At 48.7% G+C, this 7500-nt stretch overlaps 1 protein-coding gene across 1 annotated transcript in view; it reads right to left on the reverse strand.

Annotated features, from left to right (window-relative positions):
• Nucleotides 1-289, reverse strand: part of LOC134439801 (tight junction protein ZO-1-like) — a 175958-nt gene extending 175669 nt beyond the window's left edge. The window contains exon 1 of the mRNA XM_063189708.1: nt 1-289. This exon is cut by the window's left edge and continues 405 nt beyond it. The gene's annotated coding sequence lies outside the window, so the exon portion shown is untranslated.
• Nucleotides 290-7500: the final 7211 nt, after the last annotated feature.

Here is a 7500-nt window from a genome sequence, read left to right on the forward strand (position 1 = left end):
GGGAAAGCGATGTTGTCCCTCTGTGCTGCTGGTGTGGCTATTGCTGTGCTACGCTCACAGTGGTACGCTCTCTCTCGCTCTAGTGCTACGCTGCTCTCCCCTCTCCAAGCAACAATCGTGACATGTCTGACTGGAACAGTCCATTGTGTTTCGGCGGGGGTGGCACGGGAGGGAATCCAGGACAACTCTCACCATCTCCGCTAAATCTTCCCAATAATTGCACTGAACGCTCTTGTGCGTGAGATACATTTGGGTCACTCTGACTTAACATTGACCGCCCGCGCGCAATGCCGCCTGTCCGAGCCGTCGTGGCATGACCTACGGTTTACGCTTCCATACCGTGACTCCCTACGGATCAGCGCTCGCATTCGCTTGCCTGGGATGGATGGAGATGTCGGGAGGATGGGTCCGTTAAAATGCTCCAAGTTAAAACGCGCACCTTCTATCCTTTCTCCCCCTCTCTCTCTCTCTTTGCTCGAGGATCTCACTTCTCCCCGTGTCAGCACAACACACAGAGAAGCATCTGAGAAAGCAGAGCTTCGTGTGTGGAATATGCTATGGATTTGTCCGCGGCTGCCTCTGCTGAACCCTCTTTGAACCGATGGGAGGGGGTAAAGTGAGGCATTAAAACCCAGTGCATGGTACTAGTTGCCTATTCAGTTAAGGGTCACGGCCACCACAGCTGCACAGTAGCAGCAGCCAGGGAAGCCGACAGAGGGGGCAAAGGGTACAGTTGTCTCGGGCCCCAGGAGATAGGGGGCCCAGAATTGGGTCCCAATTACATTGTATGTATTGGAAAGGGGGCCCTTTCAGATTACGTTGTCCTGGGCCAACCAAAGCTGCCAGCGGCCCTGGCAGCAGTAGCAGTAAGCTGCATGCACTCCAATCATCCATTTCCGTTTTTAATGTCATAAAACTATAATTGTAATAGATTATTCTCGTTCAGTCACAATTAAAATGGCCATGTCCAAATGAAAGGATATGACATAGGACAATAATCTATATTAAAAGGGAGAATAAACTGTGCCATTGTGTTGTTGCAGGTGGTCATGTTGTCAATATTAACAATCACGGATGTATGACTAGACTATTACATGGTTATATGTGTAATCCATAATTAATCTGCAGTAGCCTACGATGAGCTTCATACTGCCAGTGAATATTCACATTCATTCTGATCCATTTAGTCTAAAGAGTTGTAAGTGAATATATATGGGTTTTTTGTTTGTTTGAGTGTTTTTTTTGTTGTTTTGTATTTTTTTTTAGCTTCAAACTTTTCGATCTAGTTCCCGACATCCGATATCAGAATGATAGGCAAAGGCACAAAACATATCTTCAAACTTAAAAAAAAAAACAGTTGGTTGTAGCCCAACCCACCACAGGCTTTGTATTCTATTCTTTTTCTGTTGTATTCTATTCTATTCTATTCTATTCTACTCTATTCTATTCTATTCTATTCTATTCTATTCTATTCTATTCTATTCTAGCCACCATAGAGCAATTCCCCTAGAGCGGGTATATTGTGTAGGCAGCTTCCTACTAGATGTAGCATTTGCACTACTGTACTCTAGATCAGTGTTTCCCAACCTTTTTTGCCCTGGGTACCCCTTAAGACATTTTGTCATATAATAAGTACCCCCCTCACTCAAGCTCTATATATATTCCTCTATACCAATGTGACTATATTCCATATATTTAATAATAATAATAATAATGCATTTTATTTGAAAGCGCCTTTCAAAACTCTCAAGGACACTGTACAGACAGAAACAAAAATAAAACAAGACACATAAACAGAATTTTAAACAAAAATAAATAAATGAATACATTTTTTTTTTAAATATGAAAATAAAATAAAATAAAATAAAACAGAGTTTAAGAATCATAAAGAATAGGCTATTTGAAAAAGATGGGTTTTTAGCCTGGATTTGAAAAGGGGGAGAGAGTCAATATTGCGGATGTCAGGGGGAAGGGCATTCCACAGCTGAGGAGCAGAGCAGCTAAAAGCTCTATTCCCCATGGAATTAAGACGGGCAGAGGGGACAGAGAGGAGAATGGAGGAAGAGGAACGGAGGGGGCGGGAGGGAACAGTCATTTCTCATTATTATGTTTTTGTGTTCTGCGTACCCCCTGAGGTGTGCTTGCGTACCCCTAGTGGTACCCGATGTACCCCTGGTTGGGAAACACTGCTTTAGAACTATATATAGAGTTATATGCAGTGGTGAGAAACAGTGATGGTCAAGTCCAGGGCCGCTGACAGCTTTGGCCGGGCCCAGGACAAATTAATCTGAAAGCCCCCCCCACCCCCAGCCCCACCAACCAATAGATACAATGTAATGGGGACCCAATTCTGGGCCCCCGCTCACCCTAGGCCCCGGAGAACTGACCCCTTTGTGTGTGTGTTTGTGTGTGTGTGTGTGTGTGTGTGTGTGTGTGTGCGCTAAGCTCTCCTGCTGAACTCTCCACAGTAGCTCTCCTAGGGGGCTGTGGTAAAGGTGACTACCCCACAGGAGAGTTGTCGTAGCTGGACTGTCTTTTTTTTAAAACTTCTCCTTTATTTTACTAGGGTAAAAACACATTGAGGCAGTTGCCTCAGAGCAGCAAAAAACGCAAAACGCACTCCATAGGACTCGCAGTACAGACAGAAACAAGTCTTGCAGGAAGCTAGTGGCTACCCCAGAGGAAAGCTACCGTCCAGGGAAGATCTAGCCATTTTGGAGCCCAAGGCAAAATATAAACATGGGCCCTCAAAAGACATTCTTTAATCACGTCACTAATTGGCATGGAAGGAGAGTGGGTGCTATTTTTGGGCAGTCATGGGTGAGCGGTTAGGGCGTCAGACTTGCATCCCAGAGGTTGCCGGTTCGACTCCCGACCCGCCAGGTTGGTGGGGGGAGTAATCAACCAGTGCTCTCCCCCATCCTCCTCCATGACTGAGGTACCCTGAGCATGGTACCGTCCCACCACACTGCTCCCCATGGGGCGCCACTGAGGGCTGCCCCCTTGCACGGGTGAGGCATAAATGCAATTTCGTTGTGTGCAGTGTGCAGTGTTCACTTGTGTGCTGTGGAGTGCTGTGTCACAATGACAATGGGAGTTGGAGTTTCCCAATGGGCTTTCACTTTCATTTTAGTGTTTTGTCTCATATATATCTTTGATTACTTTACATAAGTGACAAATTAAGATCAGGCCTACTTTTTGTGTGTTTACCACGACTGGTGTGACAGCAGATTTGGTCAGCGCCCTAGGCCAGTGTTTCCCAACCGGGGGTACATGTACCACTAGGGGTACGCGAGCATACTGCAGGGGGTACGCAGAAAAACATTGCATGTAGCATAGTCACATTGGGATAGAGGGGGAGATATAGAGGGGGTACTCAGGGTATGAAAAAAAAGCTTAGCGGGTACACGAGACGAAAATGCCTGGGAAACACTGCTCTTCTCAGTTGCCTCGGTTTGCCTAATTCAAACTCCGCCTCTGGCTGCTTTAGCTGGGCTGTCTTGCAGGACGCTAGCTACCTCAGATGCGTGTGTGTGTGTGTGTGTGTGTGTGTGTGTGTGTGTGTGTGTGTGTGTGTGTGTGTGTGTGTGTAGTTTGCTGGGCTGTCTTGCAGGCTGCTTCCCTTGCCTTTCCTGGCCCACACCCACAGGATGTCCCACACCACACCACACAGCCCTCTCTCCCACACCACACCACAGCACAGCCCTCTCTCCCACACCACACCACACCACACCACACCACACAGCCCTCTCTCCCACACCACACCACACCACACCACACCACACCACACCACACAGCCCTCTCTCCCACACCACACCACACCACACCACACCACACCACACCACACCACACCACACCACACCACACCACACAGCCCTCTCTCCCACACCACACCACAGCACAGCCCTCTCTCCCACACCACACCACACAGCCCTCTCTCCCACACCACACCACAGCACAGCCCTCTCTCCCACACCACACCACAGCACACCACACCACACAGCCCTGTCTCCCACACCACACCACACCACACCACACCACACAGCCCTGTCTCCCACACCACACCACACCACACCACATCACACCACACCACAGCCCTCTCTCCCACACCACACCACACCACAGCCCTCTCTCCCACACCACACCACACCACACCACACCACACCACACCACACAGCCCTGTCTCCCACACCACACCACACCACACCACACCACACCACACCACACAGCCCTGTCTCCCACACCACACCACACCCCACACCACACCACACAGCCCTCTCTCCCACACCACACCACACCACACCACACCACACAGCCCTCTCTCCCACACCACACCACACCACACAGCCCTCTCTCCCACACCACACCACACCACACAGCCCTCTCTCCCACACCACACAGCCCTCTCTCCCACACCACACCACAGCACACCACACCACACCACACAGCCCTCTCTCCCACACCACACCACACCACACAGCCCTCTCTCCCACACCACACCACACCACACAGCCCTCTCTCCCACACCACACCACACAGCCCTCTCTCCCACACCACACCACAGCACAGCCCTCTCTGCTTCACATTGTTTGAAAGTAAACAAGCACCAATGAGCCCCATTATCCCTGCTTTACAAAGCAATACCTGGCAGTTACATAGTTTATAGAGATGTTTCAAAGATATATTTTAAAGATACTCCTTATAGCCTATGTTTTCTCCATATCTTAAATAAATAAAACACTTTATACAGTATACTTTAATTGGAAGATTTGGGTTTTTTTTTCGTGTTTATTGGACAGGACAGTGTGAGAGGTGGACAGGAAGCGAATGGGGAGAGAGAGACGGGGGGAGGGGTCGGCCAAGGACCCCGACCGGAAAAACCGAACCCCGGCCAGCCGCATGGTAGACGAGTGCCCTACCGGTTGGCCACGGCAGGGCCTATATACTTCGATTTTATGTGTAAAGAGATGGCAGAGTTATACATTTGCTGTTACCAAAATGGTAATGAGCAAGTCATAATGTGTTACTAAAGACTCTGTGTAATGTTGTAGTCGTGTAGTGGTGGTAAAGTCTCTCAATGGCGAGTATGGCATTCCACTGCCGGTACGGACAGGGTTGCCAGATGAGTCTGATGATTTCCAGCCTAAAAAAATACTCAAAACCCCGTCTAGAAGGACAAAATCCCGCCCAATTCTATTGATTTCTATGGTAAAAATTGGGCGGGCATTTCTGCTAAATGCCATTTTTACCCACACACACGGCCATCCTAAGCAGCCCAATTGGGCGCGAAACAGCCCAATCTGGCAACACTGGGTACGGTGCGCATTATGAGGGTTACATTACCCAACACTGAGTATGTTACAATATGTGACCTTGCCTCCTCCACTTGTGCTTGTTTCCTCGTACCAGGAAGTAATATGTCATGATGACATCACTGACAACAGCATTATATTTCAATATCTCGCAAAAGCTCAATTGTAAAGTCTTTTTCTCATTTGCAATTGGGATGGTGAATGAAAAACAGTCCCTCAAAAGTTGTGTGTGGCTAGGCTGACAGCTGGGGAACTTTATCGTTTTCTCCACGGAGGATGGGCCAGGATGCGGGGCGAGGCCACAAGCACAAGTGGAGGGGGCAAGGTCGCATATTGTAACGCACTCACTAGCTCAGGGAAACTGCTTGTTCTTTCAGATTCTGAGTTCCCTCTGACAGACTCAGCCTTTTCTGCTCTGGACTAGTGGCAAACCAAGGGAGGCGGGTCAACCATGGCGTTTGAGAACGTCAGTTGTTATGGTTTTGGTCAGACCAAGTCTCAAAGAGATTTGAAAGTCATGATCATAAGGCTAACATTACATTACTTTACACCTAGCTAACGCTTTTTTTATTCAAAGCGACTTCACAGTCATTCTAGGTACATTGGTTACAGTCCCTGCTGGAGCAGTGTGGGGTTAGGTGCCTCGCTCAAGGGAACCTCAGCCATGGAGTGAGCTAGAGAGAGTGGAAGGGTGGGGTTCGAACCTGCAACCCTCTGATCTAAAGCCTATCTACCTTAACCACTAACCCACGGCTGCCCACCGCTTGCCCACCGTGGCTGCCTACCATAATTTGCTTGAATGGAACTTGAATGGACCAGGGCATCGCCAGACCTATTTTACAGGGGTATGTGCCAGGGTATTGATTTGATGAGCCTGCAGTATGGGTTTCACAAAAAACAACAACCTTGCTACCTTGGAATGTAGCTCAAGTTTAGCACACAGAGTAATCTACAGAATGTGCACAAAATAGCGCACATGCCCTACTTGCAATAATATAATAATAAATTCAGGTAAAACAAGCTTTTAAAATAAATAACTGCTCTCTCTGTGCCCTACTGTGCCCCTGTATACCATTGGGCTAACTGATGCCCCTGGAATGAACAGAACCACACAGATAGTTCTTAGTTCTGCATTCATATTCTGCTCCAGTAAGTATGGCCACATAAACCTTGACCAAGGCAACTGAAGACAGCTTTCAGACTACCCAGGGACCTGCCATCAATAACTCCCAGCACACACTTTTACTGTGATATAGACTCATGCGAGTGAGCAGATACACACATACACACACACACAGTTTATACACACGCACGAAAGCACGCACGCACGAAAGCATGCACACACGCACACGCGCACACACGCACGGGCACACACACACACACACACACACACACACATATACACACACACACATATACACATATACACACGTACGCACGCACGCATGCATGCACGCACACACGGGCACACACACACACACACACACACACACACACACACACACACACACACACACACACATATACACATGCACACACGTACGCACGCACGCATGCATACACGCACGCACGCACGGGCACACACACACACACACACACACACAGTGGCAGGTTTGTGTTTAAAAGAGCATGCATTAAAAGCACAGTGAATTAACACACAGTAGAAGTGGATGACGGGCAAACTCATTTCGCAGGAGATAATATCTCAGTTGGATGACACACACACACACACACACACACACACACACACACACACACACACACACACACACACACACACAAGCATGCATGCACACACATGCAAAAACGTGCGCGTGCGCGTGCGCACACACCCACACCCACACACACACACACACACACACACACACACACACACACACACACACACACACACACACACACACACACACACACACACACACACACACACACACACACACACACACACACACACACGGCCACTGGGCCCGGGGTAAAGTCATCTGACTAGGCCCCCTCACCCAACACATGCAATGATTTCAGAACCCAATTCTGCCCCCCCCCTCCTTCTCTCTGGGCCCGGAACAACTGATTCCTTTGTCCCCCTTGTCGGCTTCCCTGCACACACACACACACACACACACACACACACACACACACACACACACACACACACACACACAGGAGAATGAGAGGAAATACTGCCACC

Source organism: Engraulis encrasicolus, chromosome 23 (genome assembly GCF_034702125.1).
Source record: "Engraulis encrasicolus isolate BLACKSEA-1 chromosome 23, IST_EnEncr_1.0, whole genome shotgun sequence".
NCBI classification, from domain to species: domain Eukaryota; kingdom Metazoa; phylum Chordata; class Actinopteri; order Clupeiformes; family Engraulidae; genus Engraulis; species Engraulis encrasicolus.